The sequence below is a fragment of the Cupressus sempervirens genome, chromosome 11, assembly GCF_028749045.1.
Source record: "Cupressus sempervirens isolate cs-2001-9-10 chromosome 11, ASM2874904v1, whole genome shotgun sequence".
In the NCBI taxonomy this organism is placed as follows: Eukaryota; Viridiplantae; Streptophyta; class Pinopsida; order Cupressales; family Cupressaceae; genus Cupressus; species Cupressus sempervirens.
In genome coordinates this window covers 18636664-18655566 of record NC_143128.1, presented here as the reverse complement: position 1 = coordinate 18655566, position 18903 = coordinate 18636664, and the positions used below count along the sequence as shown (strand labels likewise).

The following is an 18903-nucleotide window of genomic DNA, read 5'->3' as shown; positions in this document are numbered from 1 at the left end:
TTTCAGATACATCTTTTTCTACCACACAACTATTAGTAAGAATACTCTGAAGTACTAAATCTTGCTCCTGCAACTTTAGAAAGGATGGTCTATGTAACATCATGAGTTGTACTATATAATTTAACTCTTCTTCTTCATCCCCTAAATTTGGCCAAACAAATGTGCTCAAATCTAGTAATGGTTGTGCTGGAGGATATAAATCAAATTTCTTTGTTGCTTGGCCATTGGATATGGTCATATTCCCTGATCTACAACTTATATTTGCATCAGTTGTAGCTAACCATGGTCTACCTAGGATGACAGGGTAACCAGATAGATTAACTTTGGGGCATAGAATCATGAAGTCTACAAGATACTCTAGAGAGTCTAACGTTACAACTATATTTTTCATCATCCCATTAGGGGAAAATTTTTGGAGTAGCCCTTAATCCTTCTATTTTCAACTTCTTCATAGTGTCCTTGGTCATGACATTTATAGCAGCACCAAGATCTATTAAAGTATTTTTAACAGACTGCCCATTTATACTCACATCCACAACTAGACTGCCTAGATCAGAATATTTTGGTGTGATCAATTTTCTTAACATAATGTTAGCCAATTGTCCCACAACATGGATTGTGGTGGGGTCCTTTTCCTTCCTTCCAAGCTTCTTCAGGCAAGCATGTCTAATGGCTTTTCCATAGATTGGAACATCGTTAATGGCTTGGAACAGGGGTATTTGGACATGCATGTTCTTCAACTGATCAACAATATCAAAAGGTTGTTCCTCTGTTTGTATAGGTTTATTTCGTATAAACTATTCTGGAAAAGGAGGTTCCACCACTAGTTGAGCTTGAGTTGAAATAGTGACATTGGTTGGGTCAACCTCTTTAGCGATTGAGGGTTCTGATGTTGTAGGAGCATCTGGTATTTCAGTTATAAGAGGCAGTTTAGGTGTTGGTAAAGTTGTACCAGATCTCAAATGTATATCTGCAACATTCAGAGCATAAGTAGGATATTGTTGAGCATCAACACTATACATGGGTTTTTGTGGTTGTTGGCTATTTGGATTTGGTTGAGGTTGTGCAAGTAATTGTGTTTGCTTTTGAGGTCCAGGATTTGCAGGTGGTGGCATTAGAGCAAGTTGTTGAACTAGAAGTAGTAATTGTGGAGTACTGGTATTTTGGTTAGGCCATTATTGAGATCCCCTCCATTGGTTCGTAGACTGGCAATTCTCTTGGGGTGGTTGCCATTGGTTCTCCCATTGGTTATTTTGTTGGTTGGGCTAGGATGGTTGTAAATTCTAAGGCCATTGGGGTTGTTGCGGATTGTTTTGCCCAGCATTATTCCAATTAGGTTGATATTGTGGAGGACCTTGGGGATTACGATTTTGCCATTGATTACCATATGAATTTGAATTTTGCAAAGGGTCCTAAGGCATACCTTGACGATGGGCCCATGGCTAGCGTTGAGCAACAAAAAATATTTTCTCATCATCTCCATCTATCTTGAGGTACTCAGTTGGAAGATGTTGGTTCCCCATGCTTGCAACCAGTTTGCATTGGCAATCCTTCTTTTGCTTCCAACAATGAGGGTGGTATTTAGCTAGTTGTGACTCAACTTCTGCATACTTCTTTGTAGTCATTGTGTTGAGATGTGTAACGGCATCATTTATGATGTCCTACTTGAAATATGAGAATAGATTAGATATCTTGAGCTTTGAAATACCTTGGCTAATTCCTTTAGTGACTATGGAACAAGGTCCTCGACCTTTCTTCATAGTTGACCTTGAATAGTTTTGACAGATCTTCTTGAGGTCATCCAAGGAAGCTTGATATACATCACCACTAGCAATCAGGTCTAGTGCTTCTAGACATTTATCATTCACACCTCTTAGAAAGACTAGCTTTTGTGAATCCTCGAACAACACATGTTGAGGGTTCTTCTGCAGTGTATACAAAAAATGTGAAACATAGTCTTCCAATGTTTCTTCCTCTTTCTATGATATCCTGAAGACATCATCTCCTCTTGAACGAGATTCTTTGCAATACTCTTTACATTTATCCAGAAACAGAGTTTGCATTTCATCCCGAGTTCCTATTGCATTGGCTCCTAAGCCCATGAACCATTGTAGAGCTGACTCTTTCAATGTTGCTGGAAATAATTTGAGCTTATGGGCATTAGTGTTGTAGTCAAAACTACAATAGAGTATGTCAAATTCAAGTAAAAAAGTATTAGGGTATTCGGTTGCAAGGCCATAGAACTTTGGAAGAGCGGCTGTAAGTATATTCTTGAGATTATCAATATTTATGAGGCTTGGGAGAGGAAATGGAAAAGTAGGTTATGCCATTACTGGAGGTGTTAGATTATGATGTTGTTGCTGAAAAGGAACACTGGGTACTAGATTATTAACAACTGGTGGATTTAAAACAGTATTATCAAGGAAACTGGCCAAAATTTAGGCAAAAGGTTAAAAACCACTTGTATCTATAGGTTATACTCTTGAGGATGATTCCATAGGAAAAACAGGGCTTGCGTCTTCAAAAGGCAACTCAACTTCATCTTTTTCAATTTCTTCATTCAAATTAACAAACTCCCATGAAAAAAATCTGCCATATTCATCTTGATGTCTTTCTCTTCGATGCATTGAATTCTTCACATTGGTGAATAAATCTTTAAAACTAGAAATTTCTAAAAACTTTATCTAAGAACTATGACTCAGGAATGCTCCTAGCTTGACACCATCCCTGACAATGGTGCCAAAAATGGTCTACCCCACAATAGGGGTATAATAATCATGCTCAAGGCCATACTAAGGAATAGTGTATTCAATCTAAAGATTATTTTTCCCACTATGAGGGTCATTTAATCTTGTCAACCCAAGGACATATACTTGAAATGGTCAGCACAGTATGTGCACTAGGCCTCAAAATGAGTCATTATGCTTATGTTGCAAGAAAGTAAAATGCAAAGAAAAGAACCTACGCTATTGCTATAGGAAACTAACATGATTAACTCTTTACTAAAACAAATACTAGAAATGCAATGAAATGCTAACATATATTCTAGCTCAGTTCATCTACTATAATTGTTCTCACAAATGTTGCAAGAACATTCACAAAATATGATGCTACATGAAGGAACTTACAACTTCTACTTGCAATACTAGAAATGCTTGAAAATAAATCTATACTACTCTAATCTAATCTACCTCCCAAGGGGCCCCCCTTGGTTGGCTTTTGCTAATCTACTAACACAAGATAAAAACCAAAAACTATTTCATTACATTTCAGAAATTCATTAAATGGGAACAATACATAGAACTATAAAAACAACTCACTGCAAAAGTTAACAATTTGTTTTCATAAACTTTCTTCTTCTAACCCCTAACACAATTGGTCTAATCCCTATATATAGAAGATCGATGCTTATTGCGAAACAGAAGAGCAAACAAACTAGCTATAAATTTGCAGGCGAAAAAGAAAGAAAGATAACAACTCAAGGCAGGAAGAAAAGATAACAGCTCAAGGTAGGAATAATAAAGTCTAAACAACTGCTTGACATTATAATAAATGCAGAGAATGTAGTAAGTCTTCATAGCTCCTCCACACTCACAACCATGTCCTTTGGTACCGTTATGATTTTTCTTTGCCGTGGCTAAACCTCAATATCCTTTTCTTCTTGAATGCTATTGGTTGTCTTCAATGTTCATCTTTGAATTCTTGCAATCTCCAGCTTCATTGCTAACAAGTTAGTTATAATGCAGAGATATTTGCAAATAAGCATTATCAAATTAAATTCAAATATAAGAACACAAATTTTGATGATTATATGAAATACTACATCATATATATAATATTGGCAAAAGATGACATACTATCTACCCATAGGTTAATCATTGGTTTAGGTAAACATAAGTTCACAAATGTCCTGATGAAAATAAAATAGAGTGTTCAACAAAGTGTTTAAAACTATCATAAAATAGAGGCAATAATTAGCCTCATCACTTGGTCCTCTACTTAGCATGCTATATCAGATTTGGTCGATCTGTTATCATATCAGTATGCTTAATCAAGTTACAAATTTAACACTCCCTCTTGATAATCATACTAAGAGATATCATATCTAGTGAAATCAATAAAGGTGAAAAAGCAAGAATTGATACTCTATATCTATCTGAATCTTCTTAGCATGTTGTATCATAGAACACATGATACAATGTCACATTACTAAACCTGTAGTATGAAAAATCACTATTACTAGTGATAATAGTATTGCAAAAAATACATGTGTAGGATAAATCTGAAGAGTAATATAATTTCTTCATTTATCCAAGTTGTGACTCATAGATACTAGTATTTCTATATCACAACATGATCTTGAGTTTAAGACCTACCAAAATATAGGATAAACCTAGAGAATAATAAAATTCTTCCTTTATCCAAATTGTAACTCATTGACATAGCAATGTCAACATCACAATATGATCTTAAACTCATCTAGATCTTATGGTAGAACTCTACTATTTAGCACATTATCCAAGAGATCATCATCTCTCATAATGTCTTTTATACAAGTGTTCATTATTTCAGAGATCATCACCTCTTAAATAATGAATACAAATGGCGGAGCCCATAATAGTCAATAGCCTGACAAATAAAATCTTTTTATTAATAATTTAAAGAGTACAAATGGATTACAACTCAACCATATGAAGTCTTCTCCTGAAGTGGTCTATCTTCACTCTAGATAGAGGTTTTGGTGAGTATGTCTGTTGTCTGATCTGCAGTGCAAATGTATTCTAATCTTACAGAATTCTTGTCTACCATATCTTTTACATAATGGTGAGGAATTTCAATATGCTTGGACTTGTCATGAAAACTGGATTCATTGAAAGCTTGATGAAAATCTTATTATCACAATGAATAATTGTAGGATTTATGGCTTTTCCAAATAATCCCACAAGTAACTTTCTTAGCTAGACTAGTTCTCGAGCGGCCATTGTAGCTATAATGTATTCGACTTCTGTGGAGCTTCGAGCTACTGAAGACTATTTTCTACATATCTAAGATATCATGGTTGACCCTAAACTGTAACAACATACATCTTGAAGTACTTTTCCTATCTTTAACACTTCCACCCCAATTTGAATTAGTGAATCCATGTAAGTCTAAGCCAACCTTCTCGTATTTGAGTCCAAAATTAAGAGTGCAAGTATCTCATAATGTGTTTAACTGCAACTAGGTGAATCTCCTTTGGCTCACACATAAACTGACTTATGGCATTAACATCATAGCAAATATCAAGTCTTGTATTTACTAAATACATAAGAGACCCAATCATTTGTCTGTAGAGAGTAGAATCTATGGAAGGTGATTCTACAACTACTTCTTTAAGTTTATATAGATTAGTCTCCATTGGAGAAGACATAGATTTGGAATTCCACATTCTGAATCTCTTTAAGATGTCTGATGTATACTTCCATTGATTAAGTATGATACTCTCAGAATTTTTCTGTACTTCCAACCCTAGGAAGTAATGAAGGAGTCCCAAGTCTTTCATCTCGAATTCTCTACTAAGATCTTTCTTGCATTGATCTATAAGATGATCATCACCTGTTATTAATAAATCATCAACATACAATATCAAAATTACCATATCATCTTTATCTCTTTTATAATATAAATTTGGATCGGCTTCATTCTTGGAGAATCCTAAGCCGGTGAGATACTTATCAATTCTTTCATACCAAGCTCTTAGAGCCTATTTAAGCCCATAGAAAGCTTTCTCGAGCCTGGAAACAAAAATGTTAGGATAATGAGTTTCAAATCTTTCAAATTGCTCTAGATATACTTCTTCTGTAATCTTTCCATTTAGGAATGTTTTTTTTAATTCCATCTGATGTACTTTCCATCCCTTCGATGCAACAATTGCTAAGACTACTCTTCCGGAAGTATATCTGGCAATTGGAGCAATGGTTTCTTCATAATTAATCCCTTCTTTCTGAGAAAATCCTTTGGCTACAAATCTAGCTTTATACTTCTCAATGCTATTGTCAGCAACATGCTTTATTTTAAATATCCACTTGGAAGAAACAACAAATTTTCCTTTAGGTCTTGGAACAATTTCCCAAACATCATTTTTTCATAATAGATTTGTATTCTTCTGTCATAGCTTCTTTCCAAGTTGTATGTTTGATAGCATCAGAAGGATTTGTTGGTTCTGTTTTGGATAAATAACTCACGTTTATTGTATAGCTAGAGAATCTTTTGGGTCTTTTGCTTTTTCTAACTGTTCTGGAGGTGCAACAAAGTCTTGAGGTGCCTCAATTGTTTCAATGGCATAAGGTCATCTTTTCTTTGAATTTTGAGTTTCTTCAAGATTCAAATTTTGAATTTCATCTTCAATTTCTTCTAAGTGCTCCCTCTAGGACCCAGATTCACTAATTCTTTCAAAATTAGATAAAGGGGAAGTTTCTTCAGTACTTAGGGCTCTTTTGAATGCAAGATCTTCTTCAAAAATCATAACCCTACTAACTTCAATACTTTTCTGTCCAGGTATGAAAATCCTATATGCCTTAGATGTTTCACTATACCCTACAAAAATACCTTTCCTCCAAAAGGGTTCCAACTTGTTTCTCTTTTCTTTTGGAACATGGATATATACGGGGCACCCAAAAATCCCAAGATGACTTATATTGGGTTTAACTTAAGTAAATACTTTTTTATGAGTTTTATCTCTAAGGTAAGAGTGAGGGCTTTTGTTTTGAATATAGACAGCAGTACAAGAGGTTTTTGCCCAAAGATAATATTCTAGATTTTAATCAAAAATCATAGCTCTAGTAGCTTCTATAATTGTTCTATTCTTTCTTTTTGCTACCTATTTTGTTCTGGATTATAAGGAACAATACTCCCTCTTAATCCCTAATTCTTTACAAAACCTTTTAAATAAGTTTGAGGTATATTCCCCTCCGTTATCAGTTATAAGGGGTTTAATTTTATGTCCTGAAAAGTTTTTAGTTAATGTCTTGAATTCTTTAAATCTTTTTGAGATTTGTTCTAATTCTTTGCATTTTAAGAAGTAAATCCATGTTTTCCTAGAGAAGTCATCTATGAACAAAATATAATACCAGAATCTTCCAAGAGAAGAAACATACATAGGTGCACATACACATGAATGAATTTATTTTAATACATTATTTGTTTTCCTAGTGCTATCATGAAATGGAATTCTGGTGTTCTTACCCAGAGCAAACCCTTTGCATATACTTGAGTGGTCTTTATTTAGTTTAGGTAACCCATTAACAATATTCTCCATAGTTGATAAGGTTTTGAAATTTAGATGCCCTAATCTTATGTACCATATTTAATTTATGTCTAAAGCTTCATGAATTAAGGCTTGAATAGGTTGACTAGATTATGTATTCAATTCACACAAATATCCTTTTCTCTGACCAATCAACTTTGCTTTCTTGATTGAGGAGTTCTTTGCCCAAGTTATTACTTTGCTATCTATGAATGCAACATTATGCCCATCATCTTCTAGTGCTATAATTGACATTAAATTTCTTTTAATTCCTAGTACATAGAGTACACCTTTGAGAAGAAGAGAATTCCTAGATTTTAGCTTCAAGGTGTAATTTCCAATTCTTTCGGTAGAATGTGTTGAATTATCACCAATGGTGACTTCTCCATTAACCTTCTCTGATAAAGAGTCTAGTACTTCTTTTTATCCTATTATGTGTTTACAAGATCCACTATCAATTACCCATGCTTTACTTGAAATTTCATTTGATAGTGAGGAGTACAATACACAATTCTCAGGATCATAGGTATCTTTTGCTTTAGTAACATTTGTATAGTTTTCTTTTTGTTTAGAATTTTCAGGACAAATAGATTTGTAGTGTCCAAACTTTTCACATTTGAAACACTTTATTTTGGATAAATCTTTCTTGGGTTTTCAATTCTTTTGATTTCCCTTTTTCTTCTTGAAATGTTTCTTCTTGCCCTTATAGGAGTTTTTATTAAGAACATGAAGTTCTTCATCTTCTATTTTTAGTTTCTCTCCTTTCTTTAGTTTTTTGGATTCTTCTTGAAGACAATTGTTCTTTAGTATGTTGAAGTTAGGATGATTATCTCTTGCACTTATCCCTTGTGCAAAAGTCTCCCATGAATCTGGTAATCCATCTATAGCTATTAATGTTAATTTTGTGTCACTAATAATGGTTTCTATACTTGGCAGTTCATCTCTAATGCCGACAACCCTTAGGAAGTAAGAATTCATTGATTCTCCTTTCTTTATCTGAATGTGATTTAGTTACCTTTTTAATGCGAGAACCCTAGTTGCATTGTTGACCTCATATGCATTTTGTAATGCTTTCATCATATCAAATGCATTTTGATGTTTTGTAAGCATGGGTACGATATCATTGTTTACTCCATCTAGCATGATTTGAACTACTTTTATATTTCATCAACTCTAGATAGATTTATGAGGTTCAACTGAAGGTTGTTTGGATGCTCTCTCAACAAATTGTTTTACATCATTCTCTTCAAGAATCATCATGATTCTGAATTTCTAGGCATCAAAGTGTTCTTTCCCATCAAACTTGTCCTTCGATTTGATTGTGTATGTCATTTGAAGATAGGAGATAGTTGCTAGATATTTACGAAGTCTAGTTATTGAATTTTGTAGAGCCCAAGTCTGACTACCAGAGCTCTGATACCATGTAAAGTTTCTGCAAACTCTTTGGACTGACTATAGAATTGATTCTACCTTCTCTATCTTCATAAAACTTGCTGTGAGTAACTTCAAATTATTTCCTTTTAACTAGATTAGACTTCATCCTTACCCTCTATAAGTATAGGAGTCAAGGCACATGTCCTTAGAAAGGACATGTCTCTTCCAAAAGTCATTTGCCTAATCCTCTAGAGGTTGGTGATTTCCTAGGTAATTACATATTAATTAAAACACAAACAATCTTTTTTAGATTAATACTAATACATCCTTCTAAGGATAGACGTCGATCTTGAAGAAGGAATAATGCAACTTAGACTTGGTCCTCTAATTATCATGCTATATCAGATCAATATGCTTAATCAAGTTATAGATTTAACAAAATTCTACATGGTATTATAGCTGGATTTAGTGCAACTTTTTTGGGCTTTGAAGCTATTAGAGAAACAAGTATTTGTGTGGAGAAAACTATGAATTTTTAAGCTTTTTTTATTGCAATAGGGGGTCATCATTTTTTGGTGCCCTTCAAGCTCAAACATACCTTTTTGTTGAGTTCACAACGCCTACAAACACCTATTTTGATCTAAGACATGTCTCATTTGGTTGCTATTTCTTTGAGACACAAACATTTTGACCCTAGACTATGCATGCTTATGAAGGTATTAATTATTTAATTTTTTTAATGAAAAAAAAAAAAAAAACAAAAAACCACTCTTTCAAAAAATAAATTACATCTATAAATGTTTTTCCAAAAAATAATTTCCTTTAAACTTTGAGCACTCATGCATACCTTAAAGCACTCAAAATGTGAACCCCATGTCGGTGTCAATAGGTGTACATGAAGGTATGCCTACACATCCAGAGGATGATTTCAACCATAAGATCTTAAATTTGACATCAATGCACCCATCAACAAGCTTCTTCTTTGGTTAAAATACCAATTGATGGTGTTTTGGTTGTATTTGTTTGAATGATTTAGAATAACTAAGAGGGGGTGTAAATCAATTATCCTCGGGCTTATATGTACCAATTCAACTTCTAATCACTTCAAATACTTCAAATCTAATCATTAAGCAGCTTGACCGCTATAACAAATAATCAACAACATAAACTTACAGTCCACTGTCTTAATAGTAACAAACCTGCAGAAAGTAAAACATTAACAGTAAAACATCTCAAACAACACCCACACAAGTATGACACCATAATTTAACTTGGAAACCCAATTTGAGAAAAACTACCAGTAACATGCTACCAATTTTCACTCTTCTAAAGTGAGCTCTGTGAGGAGCCAACCCTATTAAAGGATTTAATCACCTTGTTAGGAGTGACCTGGTTATAGGGCTTTAAAATATTCCATTAGAATTCACCTTGATTAAAAGATTTACAAACTAATATAATGATTAGAAAGTAACAACAGGTTGATCTGACATAGACAACTCATTTTCTAAATACAGATCACAATGTAGCTCATATGCTAATCCACTGATTGACCTTCATTATCATCTATGTCTCTGATCTACTTGGAAATCCTTCAAGCAATCACACTTTGTTGCCCCACTTTTCATCTTGCACCCAAGTAGAAAAAGTGGTTTCTTATGTCTTAGTAGTTTCCTAGGCATGTTCAAGTTTAGGTCTAACCCCCCTTAGGTGGAAGGAGTCTTCATCGGATTTTCATTTTCCCCTTCTCCACATTTCATAGTTGGGTGGTTTTCCTTTTTCCTTTTTGTGAGGGATTGTACGGGTAGCTTAGGGCCTAATCCGATGGAGAATCGTACTGCTTGTGCAAGGATCATCTATAAAGATTCATCTACTTGCGGCCTGTCATTTTCCCATGAAAACAAAAGCCTCTGGAAATCCAAATTTCATCTTCTCCTTGGCGGGTTTTCAACCCATGAAGACGATTTCTCATGAGTAGCACCAAATGATGCAGTCAGATCTAAATGAGGAGATAATAGGATGACTTATGGAAAATTAATTTTCCTCTTATGATTATCTACCTCAGGGAATGTTTAGGATTTGTCACAACTCTTATAATCATTCTAGGTGGAAAACTAAAAATTGGCTTCTCCTCGGCGGATTTTCGACCCATGAAGTCAGTTATCTGCAAAAGGTAGTTTCAAAGGAAAGGAAACAAAGGGTAGGCTCTGATGAACTTATGGAGCCCTTTTGAACATTTCCAAACCCAAAGGAAGCAATAGTCAAAGAGATAAGGTAAAAGGGAGGCCTTTGTGGAGAAATTGAAATCATTTTCTCCTTGACGGGTTTTCAACCCATGAAGACAATTTTTCAAATTTTAAAGAAAATCAAGTTGTGAACGGGTTGGACCCACAATTTGTGCACGAAACTTTTGACGTTGAGGATAGGAAATATCCTAACTATCATGGGAAAGAGTTATTAGGTAGAATTTGACTCGGAGGATATTTTCTCACGGAGTACTCTATGTGCAACTTCCCAAAACTTAAAGGGAAATAGGAAAGTAAGTATGAGAAGATAGAAAGTTACCATTGGGCCAACGAAACAGTGAAAAGACACCGAGATATCCATTGAAACCATGCATTTACTACCTCAATGGATCACTCCTTCAATTCACTCGTGTAGCGTGAATCCTGAAGACTAACAAATGAATTGAGTTTCCTATATAGACAGAAACATGAAGAGTTACAAAAACCACCGCTCCTTCTTGAACTATTATTCTGTTAAAATTGCACAACTTTTCAAAAAGCTAATATCTGTGCATTTGCTATTCTTTTAGTTGGTTTGGATTCAAAATTCACTCTAAAAAAGAAATGGCAACTAGATTTGCAAGCTTTGACGGTTTGAATGGAATTAAGTCTTCACTGCAAAATTTCATAGATACTTCTTTCCATTTCTATGATATGCAAGATTTTCAGAAGAGATTGAGATCGGAGCCAATACATCCCATTACTGAGAAGCTCCAAGGATGCAAGCTTGTAGAGACAACCGATTTTCCTATTGTAGTCTAGGCTCCATAATTAATTTATGAATGCATAAACCATTACAACTCAGACACCAGACAAATTGTGTTGCCAGATGACACAATGTTGATCTCCATTGATAGACAAACTGCGGTGAATTGCCTCTCAGTCCTAGAGCGGGAAGAATTTTTAGACTTGACAATTGGAGGAGTTGTTTCTGAGTTCTCCATGAAGAAGATGATTTGGAGAAAAGAGATCATGAAATCATGGTTCCAAAAACCACGGGGCGCCAACAGTAAGTTTCCTAAAACCTTGTTTGGGACTAATCTCAAACTTGAGATTGTCGACATCATGGTCATCTTACATAGATTGAAAGGTGAGGTTGACGCTTTAAACTTTGTTGAGCAATATTTTTTTTTAGTGCAAGTCATTTGTTCTGATAACCAATATATTGATTGGGCCTACGAGGTAAGCAAGATTCTGTCCAATGCTCTTAGTGCTGCAAAATTCTACAATGCATTCTACATGTCCTCCTTCCTCATTTACATGTTAGCTTCTTACAATTATGGCCAGGCCTCCCAATAGTAGAAAACTTACTTGACAATGTGAAATCTTATGGATTCTACCCATGTTTACAATTGGAAAATAGTTATGCAGAGTATATCAGAGTTAATGATGCATTCACCATGAGAATTTACAGGGAACTCCAGGGATGTCTAGAGAGGAGATTCAATCCCGAAGCTATGGTGGCCATTAACCAATTTGGGAGTTATTTCATTCAGTTCTCATCTTTTTCATATTTGCGTCTTGTAGCGTTTGATGGCTTTCCCTTGAAGCTGACGACATATCCTAGTGATATGATTGTGTTGATCAAGATCGTGCGACAGGCAATCTAGGTGAACTTGTTGAGCGACAATTTGAAGAAGAAAGGGTATGAGTTTCCTATGAAGGTGGGAGCTTACCATTGTGAATCTCATTTGAACGCAAAGAACATGCTAAAAGTGTTCAAATCAAAATATAAATTAGAGACGTATGAGGTCTTAAATCCTAATGGATATGCAAGGTAGGTGTTGCAGATTGGAAGTGTTATCAAACACATCACCACCATTAAAGACTACTAGGCTGACTGCAAAGATGAATTTGAAAGTTGTGATCATGCTTTTGCTAGACTCACAATAGATCAAGTGAAGATGTATAAAGTTGATATCAATGTTAAGGGAGTGGAAGATGATGTACAGAATATGTATAGTAATACCTATCTGACAAACCTAAGGAATACTCCTATTAGCTCATAACCTTATGAGGATAATGGAGAAGAGCTAGAGATCATGATGGCCCGAATTATTAAAAGAAATGGGAAGAGGTCGAATGGACAATAACCAGAAGAAGTCGAAGTAAAAGTACATCTGCTCAAGCTTCTCCACTAGTTGCAACAACCCCTTCTTCTCAAGGAGTTACATCAAGTGTGACCCTAGCTATCACTCAGGAACTGGCTCAAGCATCAGGTGGAGGAAATCAACCTCCTAACAAGAATATTCCTTTGGCTAAAACTTGTCACAATGGCTCCCTCCTAGTTATTGGAGCTCAAACAGAAGCTGAGAAGAAGAAAGCAAAAGAACCTAAAGATACTATGGCTACTCCAGTCTCCTCACCTCACAGTAGTCCAGTTCCATCTACTAGTGTTGCACTTCTCCAGCTGAGTAGTCCTCAAGTGCAAGTAGTAGATTTAGGAGATGGAGGAACTAGTGGCAGTGAATCCACTAAATCTGACGAGGCAACGAGGAAGACTTCGGAGGTGGAGAAAGGCCAAGAGTCTTCGAAGTTCATTTCACAAGCCTAAAAGAATCCCTTCTCCTTGACTGTGAAAGCAATCACTCAGGTCAAAAGGAAAATGTTTAGCATAGATTCTCTTGGGACAACCTCCAAAGTGATAAGTACAGATTCAGGGTTGGAGGATACTCTGGATAGGAAGAGAAAGAGGAAAGATGAAAGTGCTCGCAACAAGGATACCTTATCTCTTGTGGTTTTCTTTGGGTCAACATTGAGTAAGGTCAAGAAGCAAAAGACCTCGTCCATCCTCAGACAAGACCCTAAAATAGGGCATCTAACAATGGAAATCACAAAGCCTACCAAGGAGAGGAGTAAGGATATGTCCACTGATGATTTTACTCTGCATTCATTGGATCTTGGGGAGGCTAGACATGATACTACAGTTGGCTTGTGGAAGTCAACAAATGAAGTGATTGAAGGACAGTTGAAGAGCCTTAAATTGTCAAAGGCCTGGATGAAAGTGGAAATACAAGAATCGAATGGCTTCATCAGCAGTTGGTCACCCCATTGGCAAACATCTTTGGGATGCCCATTACTAGTGATCCCCCAGCTGCAAATGTTCTAGCACTTCTCTCCCAACTCCAGGAAGATAAGCATTTTGGGCACATCAGTAAAGAGTGGAGTGGGAAAGTCAAGGTGGAAGGACTCTCTATAATAGAGCAGATTGGTAATGCTATATTGAGATTGGAAACAAAGAAAGATAACATATCATCAAATAGAACCACTTTAGCCACAGAGAATACCAAAAGTGATGATTGTGTTACCTTGTTGAAGATGATCATCCACGTGAAGGCAAAGGAGGTTGTTGAAACAAAAATCCTGCCTAAGGGAGATGAGCCCTTAGTCGAGTGGTTCTAGAGTATGTAGTTCAAGTAAAAAATGATCATTGCGGCAAAAGAGGGACTTAAAGAAATTGAAGCCAAAGTAAAGAAAGAGCAAGATATAAATTATGAGCTATCAAGAGGTTTGCACACAGATTTGTAGTCTAGTGGGCAAGGGAAAGCAATCATTGGAGTAGATGTTATGCAAGCCAATTTCTCCAATTTAATAGATGGTCTGACAAGAATAGTTTTTGCTCACCCGAACAGAATCTTCGAACTTTAGAAGCTGGGTGGATGCGTGCACGTGGCCATGGAAGAATTACAAGACCGGCTGGGCGTTGTCAAGGATCTAGCCTAAGAGCATTCTAAGTGGCTCTTGAGATATACTAATGTACACGTCCATAAACATGAAGAGCTAATCCCAATCATTGTTGCCACCAAGGCCTATAGGGAAAAGGTGAAAAAAGGAAAGAAGGCGAACTGGTTTAGATTCCATCTCTTTCATATTTTTATGTAATCATTGTAATAGACAAATTGGCTCCTTGCCATTTGTTATTTTTGAGGAGATGAACCAATTGAACTTCCTTTGTAATGGTAATCTCGAAACCCTATATGTATGATAATGAAAGATTAATAAAAGGTAGGCAAATTTTGGTGTGAAATATTAGATGTTGCAAAGTCAATTAAATGGTATTTTGTATCAATTATTTTCTGTTCCATTCTATTAGTTGATAATTGTTTGTTTCCTTTTTCTCTTTTATCTGAATTAAAACAAGGAATGAACATAGTTTCATCCCCTATTTTGAGGTAGCGAGCTAAATGTGATAAGTATTGTCATCATAGGTTTAGAAGAAATCTTTTAGATGTTCCCTCCTAGTTAATCTTTCTTCCTCCATCTTTTTAGTTTCTTGTTGGTTTAGTTAGCATTAGTTGTTATGCAATATTGAATCTTTAAGTCATATGAGTTCATAAGATGTGTGAGATCATAAACTTAATTTACTTTCTAAAATATTTTCTTGCTTGAGTTAGATCCTACATAGGTCTAGCTTGGTTTATCTCTTTTGTTCTCAGGTTAAGAACAGACCTCCCCTTTTTTAGATTTAGGAACAAACATAATTCATTGCAAATTTGCAATAGGGAGTTGTACCTAATAATTTAGAGGAAAGTTAGTCTTCTTAGAAGCAACTCTCCAACTATTGTAATCAGATATTGTTCATGAAATTCAGGCCCCCAATGGTTAAATAGAACAGAACAAATTTGTTTACCAACACACTTCACCTCTTGATAACTCTTCTCAACCTCCTGCTTAAGTTCATCAATCAATAACATCAACAAACATCTAATTGTCAAGTTTGACTAGGTTACCCTAGTTCCTCCTTAAATAGGTAGTTCTAACCTTTTTCTGCTTAAGCATCATTGTAGGTCTTAGGGTTTGGTTAGATCCATCGAATGCTTCCATCATTTCCTTCTCCTTCTCCCCTTCTAGAAACTTCTCAAAACTTCTCTTTGAATCCATGCCCACAATTGCTCAAACATGATTTTTCTTGCATTAAATGCTCTAGGTCATCCATCCTTATCTTCAACACATTTTACATATTCCAAGAATTCAATTGTGTCAACTGGAAATTAAGATTTCCTCACAAACTTTCAAATTTTGGCATTCAGTCATCGCTCTCTTTTGACACCTAGTCATCATTGAATTACTCAATCGATACTAACTATTCAATTCAACATACTTTCTAATATTCAATCGACATTGTATTCTACTCGACTTATATTATCACTCATTCAACACTAGCATCACTAGACATATACTTCTAGTTCCTTAATCTTCTACTCTTTTGCTTGGTCAAGCCTATGCATTTGGTCTTCCTTTGACCATTCCTTCTAGGCGTCAATAGTACTAGACTTCTCCACTTAGGTTATGATTAAAAAATCACATTGTCTTGTCAACGTCTAACTAATCAAGTGCCCATTGTGGTTTCACATTACTCAACCTTTCCTCCAAGTCCTTTTGTTATCTCTTCTTCTCAAATTCTCTTCATCAATTATCTTATATGGTACTCTACATAGATAGGAACTGTTTTACCAATAAGATTTGACATCAATGACAACATAACAATTGCTCTAACTATAGTTCCAACAGTCTCCCTCTTTGGCATTGATGGCAACACCTTTAGTTACCATAGAATCCAAAACATGTAATTGCTTCGAACAACTCCCTCTATGTTCAGTATCGGATCTTCATTAATATCTTTAGTTTCATTCTAATTCACATCTTTATGTCCAACAATCTCCCTTTTAGTTTCATTCTAATTCTCATCCATGCAGCTCTGATATGCAACACATAGACTCCCTCTATCATATCAAATCATGAAATCATTCAACTCCCTCTTTGATATACAACTTGATTGCTGGCAACACCTTTCACTGATTTGTCTCCTTGTGCATTCTCTCTCTAGATGGTAACTTCATAACATTTCTCCCTCTTTGACAACAATGCCAAAGACACTCCATCTTTCTTGTACATCTTCACCATGTAGATTTCTTCTTGTTAGGGCTTTGATTTTGATTCTTCATTCACCATCTTTACTTATGGCTATTTCAACATCTTGTGCTTCTCTCTTCACTAGTTTAGGCATCTCCTAAAGTATGACTTTCTACATCAACTTGTAAGACATTCTGATCAACACATTTGATGTAGAGCTCCATCTTTTCTTGACTAGCTTCAACTGAGGGAATCACCCTTGATTTATCTCTTAGATACTCATGTGCATCCTTAGATAAAGCCTTGGTGAAAATATCAACTATTTTCTTATCTTATCTCTTTAGTGTTCACATACTCCAATCTTACTTCTTTATCTCAAACTAGTTCCCTCAAGTAGTGATACATGATAGCAATGTGCTTGTTCTTTGTGTGCACATAAGGTTCTTTGATATATTTATAGCACTTGTGTTATCATGATAAATAACAACTGGATCATGGATCTCTTCCTTCATTCCTTTCAACAATTCTTTGATGATACTCCTTTGGGGGAGTATCTTAAGCAACGCTAGAATAGTTGGGGAGATTGTTAGCATGATTGACATGTTGCATTCATGACTATTTTTTTCATTGATGTCAACATAGTATTGTTTCTATAAAGACTAACATAGTAGTAGATATAGAACGAGGTCGTACAGACTATATATTGATGATGATGTCAAGCATAGTTGAGGATATGTTCTATGGTATATCCTGATGACATGGACAAGTGCACGTATAGAAAGTCAAAGACATGTGAAAGTTATTTGTAATTTACAGAAGACAACGTGTAGACAGAGTACATGAGAAGTGGTTTCTGATGTTTGGATTGTATCTCTTAACAAGGATAGAATCATGGTGAGAAAAGTTAGATAGTGATAGTAGACAACCTAATGATGACATCAGCAAGTGTACGTGGTTCAAGAATGCACTTTTGAATAGTTATAATTACTATGAGCTAACTGTGTTTTCTAATTCTTAAAAGATGTAATGAATTGTATTATCTTAATGAGGCCCTGTTATAATTAATTGTGAAAGCCTCAAGGCCGACTCAGAGAATTATTTTGAGGACATAGTAAAAAGGAAGGTTATTTTCCTTGTGATGATGAGTTAGTGAATGTCTATAAGTGCAAATTGTGTAAATGATATGCAAGGTTGATAAATGCAAGTACATGATCAAAGAAATCAATGTGATGTGAATTTGAAGATATGGTATTGAGACCTAAAAGGTATTTGGTGCGGTATTGGCACATTAAAAGTTCAAAAAGAGAGTTCGAGTTGTGAAGTTTCATTTCATCTCTATTATTTTGAAAGGAATAATACAAAGGCCAGTTGGACAATGAGTTCGGTGGTTTTTCCCCTTAAGCTGTTTGGACAGTGGGTCCATCTGTCTTCTACAACTCCTAACAAGGTTGGAATCTCCTAACAGGGATTCAAAGTTTCATAACAGGGACTGATATGTACTGAATGTATTTCACTGGCTTGTAACAAAGTCCATTCTCTTACATGGAACTTATATATTATTACATCATTTTGTGGGTACCATCCCCACCTAGGTTTTCCTTTTGACCAAGGGTTTCACTAGTTAACAGATATGGTGTTATTGTATATGTGTATCTTCTTATGGTTGTTGATTATATTGTTCACATGTTTCAGCTTTAATAAGATTGATAAAGTTATATTGATTTGATAACTATGTCATAGACACTCCTTAAATAAATGCTTGGTTGAACTTTCTAGACCCAAATCAACAATCTAGAATCAATCCTTTTGCCGCTTAGTCCTTGCATTTTTTTGATTGGTGGATTGCCTCACATAGGGATTAATGATTTTTCTTTGAACATGTAATCACCTCCTTGAATACCACCTCAATCTTCAAAACATACTTCCAACTCAATAAAAATAGTTTACATAAGATTTTGTGCCATTCCAAACAAATATGTTGAATAGTGTTACTTGACACTTACATCACATTGACGCTCGACACAAACTGTTCCTTCATGTTGTCCCTCGGCCTTAACTACGCTCATCATAAAATGAATGACTCGGCCTTTGCATCACTCGACATCAACT

The 18903-nt window shown here is 35.4% G+C and overlaps 1 protein-coding gene across 2 annotated transcripts in view; it reads right to left on the bottom strand.

Moving 5' to 3' along the window:
• LOC149528018 (uncharacterized) overlaps positions 1–18903 on the bottom strand; it is a 46562-nt gene that overhangs the window by 7516 nt on the left and 20143 nt on the right. The window contains exon 2 of one of the 2 annotated variants that reach the window (XM_089810913.1): positions 3301–3709. The exons of the other annotated variant lie outside the window; for it this stretch is intronic. The gene's annotated coding sequence lies outside the window, so the exon portion shown is untranslated. Of the gene's footprint in view, positions 1–3300; positions 3710–18903 lie in introns of those variants that run through there. 2 annotated transcript variants of the gene reach the window in all.